At 43.0% G+C, this 10,026-nt stretch overlaps 1 protein-coding gene across 1 annotated transcript in view; it reads right to left on the reverse strand.

Annotated features, from left to right (window-relative positions):
- The window catches only part of ELOVL6 (ELOVL fatty acid elongase 6), a 139,478-nt gene extending 139,307 nt beyond the window's left edge, over nt 1–171 (reverse strand). The window contains exon 1 of the mRNA XM_058549904.1: nt 89–171. The gene's annotated coding sequence lies outside the window, so the exon portion shown is untranslated. The remainder of the gene's footprint in view (nt 1–88) is intronic.
- Between the last annotated feature and the right edge of the window lie 9,855 nt (nt 172–10,026).

A 10,026-nucleotide genomic window follows, 5' to 3' on the forward strand; every position in this document is an offset into this window, starting at 1 on the left:
CCCACCCCCCTCGGTCTGCCCCTGGCGGCTCGGGGTCCGGCGGTCGGCCTCTCCCAGCCTCTCAGCTACATCCAGGGCTGAGCATTGCCTGTGCCTCGGCTCGCCGCTCCTCGCTCCCGGGCTCTCCTCCTCCCGGCGTCCGCATCCACCGTAGGAGGAAATGAATGCCCTGCGGTCTTAGTGCCCGCACGTTTGTCCATCACCCTTTTTACTCGTCTACAGGGAAATCTCCTCCCCCTCGTGCGATCGGAAAATTAACTCTTTGCGAGAGAGAGCGCGACAGGGTGAGCCCTCCCCAGCCCTGGGGGGCAGTTTTGTTTACGCGAAGTGACTAGGGGAGTGGAGGAAGGGCGCGGAGAGGGAGGAAGTGGCCTTGAGGTCACCACAACCCCAATCCCTACCTCGTGGGCCGCCCAGCCTTGCCTTTGAACGAAGTTTGGACCTGCAAGGCGCAGCCCCAAGGCGCGCGGACCCGCGAGCTTGGCTGGTAGGCGTAGGGAGATAGTAAAGCTTGCCAGCCCTGTCGCAGGGAGAACTCCGGACACGTCTGAGCCGAGATCACACGTGAAGAGAAAGTGCTTCCCACCTCCTTGCGCACGCGGTACCCGGCGGGTCCCCTACCCTGGAGCTGTGGCTTTGGCTCACGGAAACCTGGGTCCCCGAGGCCCGCAGCGCTCCTCAGTCACGTGCCGGCTGGGATGCTGAAGTTGAGGCTGGTGGAGAGGCGAGAGTGACTAGTCGCCAGAAGAGGGAGAGAGGTTAAGAGAAGGGGTTTGGGTACGTGGAGGGGTAGAGTTAATCAACTGAGACAAAGGGGGAAGGAAGTTAGCAGACAGGAGAACTGGACCAACTAGTCCAATGCGAAAACTTTATTTTTATGCATAAGGAATTTCGCTTTATTTATTGTGTGGGTGAGTGGAACAGAGTTATGTTTGAGGAGAGGGCGAAATGTAACTTCGACGCCTGCAGAACCCGCGTCTCACAGCAACGTTTTAACCTCAGGTTCCACACACACCTGTCTTTCTTTTGTCAGAGGGAAAGTATATTCTACTCCGTCTGCCCCTCCACTCGTTTCCCACAAGTTAGGAAAAATGAAATATGGGACAAGGAAGCATCTAATAATCTAATCTATGGAAGTAATTGTAACCTTAAAATATAGTAATAATGATAATAATAATAAGGAACCTATGCTTTGAAAATTAGGTGGACTTTAGGACCAGGAAGAAAATTCCCTTTCTCTGGGGCACATCTCCCCAGCTCCCTGGTTGTCCAAAGAAAGGGTATGTTCATTCAAAGTCAGGTGTCTGGAACCACTGAAAAGTGGGAACTGGGAGAAATATCTCTGTAAGGGAGCAAGGTATACTAAGAAATTAAAGAGTTTTAAAAATCCAGTGTAATGTTATATAAATCAAAGGGCTGGACTGGTTGATGATTAGCAAGTTAATTTATAAGTTGATGCTCCCAGTGATTCCACTGTGGACTCTCTTCATCTCTCCATTTAAGGGTTGTCATTCTAGAGACTTCTGCAGTACAAGTGTGAGTGAATTTGGAGGTAAAGCCCAGGCCAAAAGACTTGGCAAGATTGGGCTGAAAGGTGGATGTGGCCCAATGAGAGATAAGGCTTTTAGCACAGTACCTTGGCCTGTGAACAATCAATAAATATTTGTAAAGTGAATGAATGATTGATTAAATAAATGAAAGAAGGGAGGGGAGTGAGAAAGGAATCAAGTGTGAGAAAATCCAGCAAACATTTTACTGTATGTTGCAAGGATAAGTCCTACTTTTGTCTTAAAACGATTCTATTTTTAAATTCAGTATTCTTACTAGTCATCTCATCAATTTCAAACTAGTATAAGAAATTCTCATTTAGTTACTATGTTTCTTATTCAAATAATGCCTCTTATTGCCTGTTTATTTTCCAAAGATGGATTTGGGGTTATGTTAAAAACAAACATCTAATTTGTTCTTAACAGTATCTAAAGAAAAATTACTCCAAAATGGGAGATAAGTCCCTATTTCTTGACCTTTAAAGCGGACAATTACAAAAAATGGTAAATGCTTGGTAGTACTAAGTACTGCCGAGGGTATTCAGAACAGGCGCTGGCAGTGGCATTGGAAACTGCTGCCTCTTATCTGGAAAGCAATTGGGCAGCCTATTGGTCATTTTAAGTCCACTCAGCCTTGGACCATTCATTCATCAGCTGTTCCTTGAGGCTGTGCTCTCTGAGCTCTTGGGACTCATTGGGGAAGAAGAGAAACAGGGCTCCTGCTCTTTTGGAGCTCACATTCCAGAGGGGAAGACAGAATAATTTCATATAAAGTCAAGTGCTAAGATTAAAATTAAACAGCACGGTGTGAAAGCATGAGAGTGCTCATTTGAACCCTGAAGGCCTCACTGAGAAGGTGACTTAGAGTTGAAACCACAATGACAGAGCCAGCCACCTCTCACAGAGTGTTACAAGAAGGAAGAGCAAATACAAAGCCCCTGGGGTAAGGAATGAGTTTGCAGGATTGAGGACAAAGGGCTGATGTGTTCCAAGTCATAAAAAAGGAGTAACTGATAAGTTGGAGAGGCAGGCAGGCAGGCCCAGGTCTTGGCATCCTGGTAAATCAAGATAAGATATTTGGAATTGATTCTAACTGCAATTGGGTGGGAGAGTATAAAGGGTTTTTACCTGGGGAATGGCATGACAATTCCTAATAATTCCACTACTAGGAACTTACTCTGTGGCTACCGTCACAAAAACATTCTACATATATGTACAAGATATCATTCAGCACTGTTTGTAATAAGAAAACCCTGGAAATAATAGGGGGCTGGTTAACTAAACGATGGCACACCCTTGTAATGGAATCCTATGAAGCCTTTGAAATGGAAATGGTTCTGTAGGTTACAATATTGAAAGAGCTTCCATATATATATATATATATATATATATATATATTTTTTTTTTTTTTTTTTTTTTTTTTTGGTGAGGGAGATCAGCTTTGAGCTAACATCCGTGCTAATCCTCCTCTTTTTGCTGAGGAAGACCAGCTCTGAGCTAACATCTATTGCCAATCCTCCTCCTTTTTTTCTCCCCAAAGCCCCAGTAGATAGTTGTATGTCATAGTTGCACATCCTTCCAGTTGCTGTATGTGGGACGCGGCCTCAGCATGGCCGGAGAAGCAGTGTGTCGGTGCGCGCCCGGGATCCGAACCCAGGCTGCCAGTAGCGGAGCGCGCACACTTAACCGCTAAGCCACGGGGCCGGCCCCAGATATATTTTTAAGGAAAATAAAAATCAAGACACAGCGCATTGTGTATAGTGTCACTTTATAAATAACATCTATAAGTGTACACAATTTTTTTTTTTTCTGGAAAGACAGACAAGAATTTGTTGGTGATGTATATATTTAGGGAAAGACTTGGGAGAAAACTAAGAGGTCCTACTTGCTATTTACACTTTTTATTTTACTGCGGTATTTGAATTTTCTTATGATTTGTATTTCATTTTTAAAAAGTCGACATGAGTTAACTGAGTAGTGAGATAATGGGTCACTCTCTGTTTTCAATTTTCTATATTGAAAACCTTAATATGTAGCATAATATTAGAAATAAAACATTTAAAATAGTGATTTTTCCAAACATTTTAAATTACAAAACTTACACCAAGGCCTGGCTATTTGCTTAGCTCTTTTCCTGTGGAGGGGCTACAGAAGGTGAAGAAAGATGGAGGGAATGTTGGGAGGGTGCCCAGCAACACCACTAGGAATTTTATGAAAAGATTTATAGTGTGTGTTTCTAACCCATAACCAGATAGGTCGTTAATACTGAATATAAATAACTGGGACTCTAAGAGTAACAGTTAAGTGATATTTAGTAGCACAATTTAAAAAATTAGGCCAGAAAGTAAGGATTATTTAAAAGACAGAAATTTACTGCAAAGATGACTTGACTACTAAACAAAAGATCTGGATTTTTAGTCCTGACTCTATTCTAGACGGAGTTAGCTGACCTTGGGTAAAGTGAATCAATCCTCTAATTTCCTTTCCTGTCTATAAAATAACAGTACTAGGCTAGATGATCTTGATACCAGCTCAAAATTTCTCTGGCATAGAAATATGTTAAAATACACGCATTGTTTCTGGGTCCTTCTCACACTAACCTGCTTTTCTAGATCTCTCTTCCATAGCGGAGTCTAGCCAAGCTGAACCATTTGACATCTTCTAAACCTCTTAAGCTTTGGCTCCTTTTCTTCCATAATTCCCTCTGCTTGGAACACCCTTCCTTCCCAAACCCTCCATTTCTGCCTGTCAGATTCAGCCCGTTCTTTAGATACTCACAAGCTACTCCCTACGTGAGGTCTTTCCTGTTCACAGAGATGATCTCTCACTCTCTTGTCTCCTAAACTCTCAAAGCTCTTCTTAGCACAGCTCTTAAGGCCCTTAGCCTTAATCTCCTGTGTAGATTATAAATTTCCTTAAGGGCAGGGACAATGTTTTACTGATTGTGTTAGGCTCCTAGGGCTACTGTAACAAATTAGCACAAACCATACATCACCCCAGAGTTACCCAGCTCTGTTTGACAGATGTGGAGATTTCTAAACTGGAAAATGAACCTGAAGCAGGTGAACTCATTTTTCCTTGCATTCTGATTCAGTTGATCTATTTCTTCGAGTACCTTCTCTGATGCCCCCAAGCTGCATTGGGTCTGGGTAAAGGACATAGGTGGAAAGGGAATGCTGTTTTCTGATTATAGCTGCAAACTACAGTTTCATTCCAGCCCCACCTACAATACAGGGACCACATCTGATTTTTTCCGCCTCTGAACTTTGCATCCACCTCTTTGTGGATATTTTCAAAAAGTTGGGCACCATATTCTTTTGTAAAAGAGAAATACTTTTTTGTGTTCTTAATATTGCAAATAAAAAACTCATCCACAAACTAATAACACCACAGAGGAGAAAGTTCAATATTCAGTTCCAGACCATTTTCACTTTAGACCTCTGAAAATTATAAATTCTAAGAGGAATTTTTTTTTCTTTAAGACACAATTTATTCACAAACTAAAGAGGCCAAGGAGACTTTAGCCACCATGATCCTCTTCTTGAACAAAACCTGACAGAACAGAGGTGGCTTTCCATCTCCGCAAAAGGCTTCTGGTCAGAACACGCAGTGAAGTTGGGACCAGGACCTCCTTAAAGACCCTGGCAGAGCAATGCCCTCCCTCAGGCACTGAAGGAACAGGCTGACCAGGCACCCACCTTCGGCTCCTGCCACCCACTGCCCTCCAGTGAAGCTTTGGGGTACCCAGGGTGGTGTCCCCAATCTCCCTATCACAGTGCTGGGCCATAGCTCCCGAGTGTCTCCTGGCCTCGACCCTGAACCTTGCGGTGGGTCTGGGCCACCTCACACCCCATCCCAAATAGATCTGTCCTGAAAGATCTCATCATACCAACAAACATTCCTTATTGATCTCGGAGGGGACTGAGGTAGATATAAAAGACACCAAACATTTAATATAAATAAGAGAAGTGCAAATAATTATGTAAAAATCAACTCACACAGTGAGCCTGTGCCTTCCACCCTGAAGACAGTTTTTGCCTGAAACCCTCTGAGTTTAGGAGCCAAGATTTTTCAGTTTGGCAGTGAGTAGCAGAAGGCAGTCAAGGTCCACGGAATGGTTTGTCTTGGCCCTTGGGGCTCAGGGTCTCTCTGGGAAAGGAGATCAATGAAGGAGGTGACGGGCTTCTACCTCTCTTGTGCTTTCTTCATTTCAGATACACTTCCCCTGTGTATGTTCAACACACAGAATCATTCAGTAGTACAAAAATTTATTTGGGATATAAATGAAAACCTAAAGAACGTGACTATTTGATGATGAATGCAGATTTCTCATCACTGCTGTTAAGGTCATAGCGCCCCTGGAGGACAGTTGGGCAACCTGCACCGGAAGAGAAACCTGGAGAGTTCCTTTGACATTATTAAGATCTTTCTCTCTCTGTGTATGTGTGTGTTAACGAATTGGCTGATAGGAAATTGCATTTACTCCTCATTATCTGTGTTAACAGAAAAGAGAACATGCATGGAAAATATCTAATGATGAATAAACTCCTTCGAGTTACAAAGAAGTAGCCAGACCCTCCCCTGCTATCCCTCTGATAGGTACTGTTCCAAACTATAAAGGAGGCCTCAAGAAAAGCAGAGGTCCCAACGGGCCCCTCTCCCACCACGATCCCACCTTCACCTGTCAGAGACGTGGAGACCGGGCAGTGCCTATGACTGGGCCTTTGGACAAGCAGGGAGATGACTGTCATGTAAGGTTTAAGAGGGCTTTTACCCTCTGTGACTTGGGCTGGGTCTGATAACAGGGAACACCAATTAAACTACTAAGGACTGTATTCTCAGCCTCTTCCAGGCCAGATAACTTAAAGGGGAAGAAAGCCTCAAATGTTTTCATTATAAGGAACCTCTGAAGAATATTTCCATCTGGTCTCAGTACTAAGCATAATTGTATCATCTTAAGGAATTGATCTCTTATAAAGAATACTGTCGATCATGGCCTCACTGTTAGGCACTTGGGGGCAATCTGGAGCTTGCCCCTGTAGCAGGGATTTAGCTTCATACGATACATATTTTTCACCTCCTTCTCCTCTACTTCTTATAATCTTACCCTTATTTTTCCTTCTTTTACTTGTTTTTATGATCTTGTATTTTATACATCCTTTTGCTGCATTTCATATATAACAAGGTGGGGAAAGAATGGAAGGAAGGAAGGAGGGAGGGAAGGAGAGAGGGATGGAGAGAGGAAGGAGCAGAGGTGAGAGGGATGAAGGGAGGAGCAGGAGGGAGAGGGGAAGACCTACCAGCCTCAAATGCATGCCGAGCAAGACCTGGCAGGAGAAGTCATTTCAGCCGCCTGTTAGAGGAAGGACATCTTGAAAGGGAAAGTGGGACAGGTGAAAGGAGGATGGAAGCATGCGTTCTGTCCTAGCCCTGTTGTTAACTTACTGGGGAATCCTGGGCAAACCCCTTCACCTCTCTTGGCTTCAGTTTCTTCCTCTGTGAAATGAGAGTATTGGACGACGTGGTCACTAAGGTCTCCTCTAGCTCTAAATGTTCTACAGTTCTTAGTGGGCAAAGGAGGAAGCAGCAGAAAACTTTGGCAAACTGGCAACCCTGCAGACTGCCACGCCACCGGAAGCCTGACCGCCTGTGGTTCCTGTGCTCCGAGTGTGGTGGACACTCACAGGAGTGGATTCCTCTCAACCAAGTCAGCTTTGAGCCTGCAGTCTTTCTTAGTTAGACCACATAGAGAACTCTTGTACTTACTCAAGTATCTCGAGAGAAAACTTTGGAAGAGATTGGAAGTGTTTTAAGTTGGAAAATAAGATGACATTGAAAAATATTCCATCCATGAAATAAAAGAGTTCCCAAAGAACCAAAGGAGTAAAATAGTTCCCAAAAGGTGGGTTTTCCAAGCTCATGCTGATTTATTAATGTCTGACTCTTTGTTTGAAGGCTTGCACTTTAGGCTTTTGAAGCTGTTAACCATGCTTTTTTTGATTAATATCATATAATACCTGTTATAAAGTCTAATGATTTATGGCGTGTCATGAATTTGAGAGCACTTTCTAATCATTTTGAGTTTTCAAAACTGATGTTTCAGTGAGGATGAGGAGGAAGAAAAATGGATTATTGGACATAAGATAGTAGGTGGGGGGTTAAGCATAAGAAAGAGATGCAATATTGATATAAAAAGAGATTTGGAAGTAAGTAACACTGAAAGAAAAACTTTCCAAAACCGGAGAAGGAATTGAGGAGATGAGGAAATCAGGGACATACGGGATTTAGTTTGTAGCATCAGTAAGAAAAACTTCAGAAAAACAGACCCTGTACTCCTCTATCTTTCTACATTTACGTGGACCTTTGCTGGTTTTGCCTCTGCTCTTCTGGTAACCGCACGTCCCTGCTACTTTCGGGAACTTTGGGAAACCCCTTACTTCCACGTGGCCCCTGTTGATCGTGGGGCAGCCTTCCCTCTCTCCCTCTTCTCCTCAACCACGGATAGAGTTGGCATTTGACCCAGGCTGGGGCAATCTTCGTCCCCCAGTCCCAGGGCCTAGTTATTGTTCTAGAGGTGGATACATGGCCTGAGCAGAACCAATCGAAGTCTTCCTTAGGGTTACATTGTAAACTGATTCAATGAACCTCAACTATCTTCATGACTCCTCTTGGGAGAGAAGTGTGGAGTGACCTAACCCTGCTGACCTGTATGTGACGGACGGTTCATTTCTGTTAGACATACAGCCATTCACTAGGTATTAATTTCTCTGCCTCTATTGAGATGATCGTGTGGTTTTTATTCCTCATTTTGTTAATGTGATGTATCACATTGATTGATTTGCAGATGTTGAACCTTCCCTACGTGCCTGGTATAAATCTCACTTGGTCATTGTGTATGATCTTTTTAACAAATTGCTGTATTCGGTTTGCCAATATTTTGTTGAGGATTTTTGCATCTATGTTCATCAGTGATATTGGCCTATAATTTTCCTTCTTTGTATTGTCCTTGTCTGGCTTTGGTATTAGAGTGATGTTGGTCTTGTAGAGTGTGTTAGGAAGTGTTCCCTCTTCCTCTATTTTTTGGTATAGTTTGTGAAGGATGCGTATTAAATCTTCTTTGAATGTTTGGTAAAATTCACCGGAGAAGCCATCTGGTCCTGGACTTTTATTTTTTGGGAGGTTTTTGTTTTGTTTTTTTGGTGAGGAAGATTAGCCCTGAGCTAACATCAGTTGCCAATCCTCCTCTTTTTTGCTGAGGAAGATTGGCCCTGAGCTAACATCGGTGCCCATCTTCCTCTACTTTATATGGGACACTGCCACAGCATAGCTGGATAAGTGGTGTATAGGTCTGCAGCGAGGTCTGAACCTGCGAATCCTGGGCCACCAAAACAGAGCTCGAGAACTTAACCACTACGCCACCAGGCCGGCCCCTGGGAGGTTTTTGATTACTGTTTCAATCTCTTTGCTTGTGATTGGTCTGTTCAGACTCTCTGTTTCTTCTTGGTTCAGTTTTGTATGAGTCTAAGAATTTGTCTATTTCTTCTGGATTGTCCTATTTGTTGGCATATAGTTTTTCATAGTATTATCTTATAATCCTTTGTATTTCTGTGGTATCCATTTTTTTTTTTTTTAAAGATTTGTTTATTTATTTTCCCCCCAAAGCCCCAGTAGATAGTTGTATGTCATAGCTGCACATCCCTCTAGTTGCCGTATGTGGGACACGACCTCAGCATGGCCGGAGAAGCGGCATGTTGGTGCGCGCCCGGGATCCGAACCTGGGCCGCCAGCAGCGGAGCGCGCGCACTTAACCGCTAAGCCACGGGGCCAGCCCAAGTGTGGCATCCATTGTAATTTCTCCTCTCATTTCTAGTTTTATTTGAGTCTTTTCTCTTTTTTTCCTAATGAGTCTGGCTAAGGGTTTGTCAATTTTGTTTATCTTCTCAAACAACTCTTTGTTTCATTAATCTTTTATACTGTTTTTTGGTTTTAGTTTCATTTATTTCTGTTCTAATTTTTATTATTTCTCTTCTTCTGCTGACTTTGGGCTTTGTTTGTTCTTCTTTTTCTAGTTCTTTTAGGTGTAATTTAAGGTTGCTTATTTGGGCTTTTTCTTGTTTGTTAAGGTGGGCCTATATTGCTATGAGTTTCCCTCTCAGGACTGCTTTTGCTGCATCCCATATGAGTTGGTATGGTGTATTTTCATTTTCATTTGTTTCCAGATATTTTTTGATTTCTCCTTTAATTTTGTCAGTGATCCATTGGTTGTTCAGTAGCATGTTGTTTAATCTCCACATCTTTGTCACTTTCCAAGTTATTTTTTTGTAGTTGATTTCTAGTTTCATAGAATTATGGTCTGAAAAGATCACTAGGTGTTAATTTCTAAATCACAAGTCTAGGTCCTTGAAGAGCACCAAGCCAAGTTAAATGATCCACGGTTTTCAAGTCAGGCTAAAGGCCTTCCGACTTGTCTCTCAGGGAT

The sequence above is a fragment of the Diceros bicornis genome, chromosome 11, assembly GCF_020826845.1.
Source record: "Diceros bicornis minor isolate mBicDic1 chromosome 11, mDicBic1.mat.cur, whole genome shotgun sequence".
Lineage (NCBI taxonomy): Eukaryota > Metazoa > Chordata > Mammalia > Perissodactyla > Rhinocerotidae > Diceros > Diceros bicornis.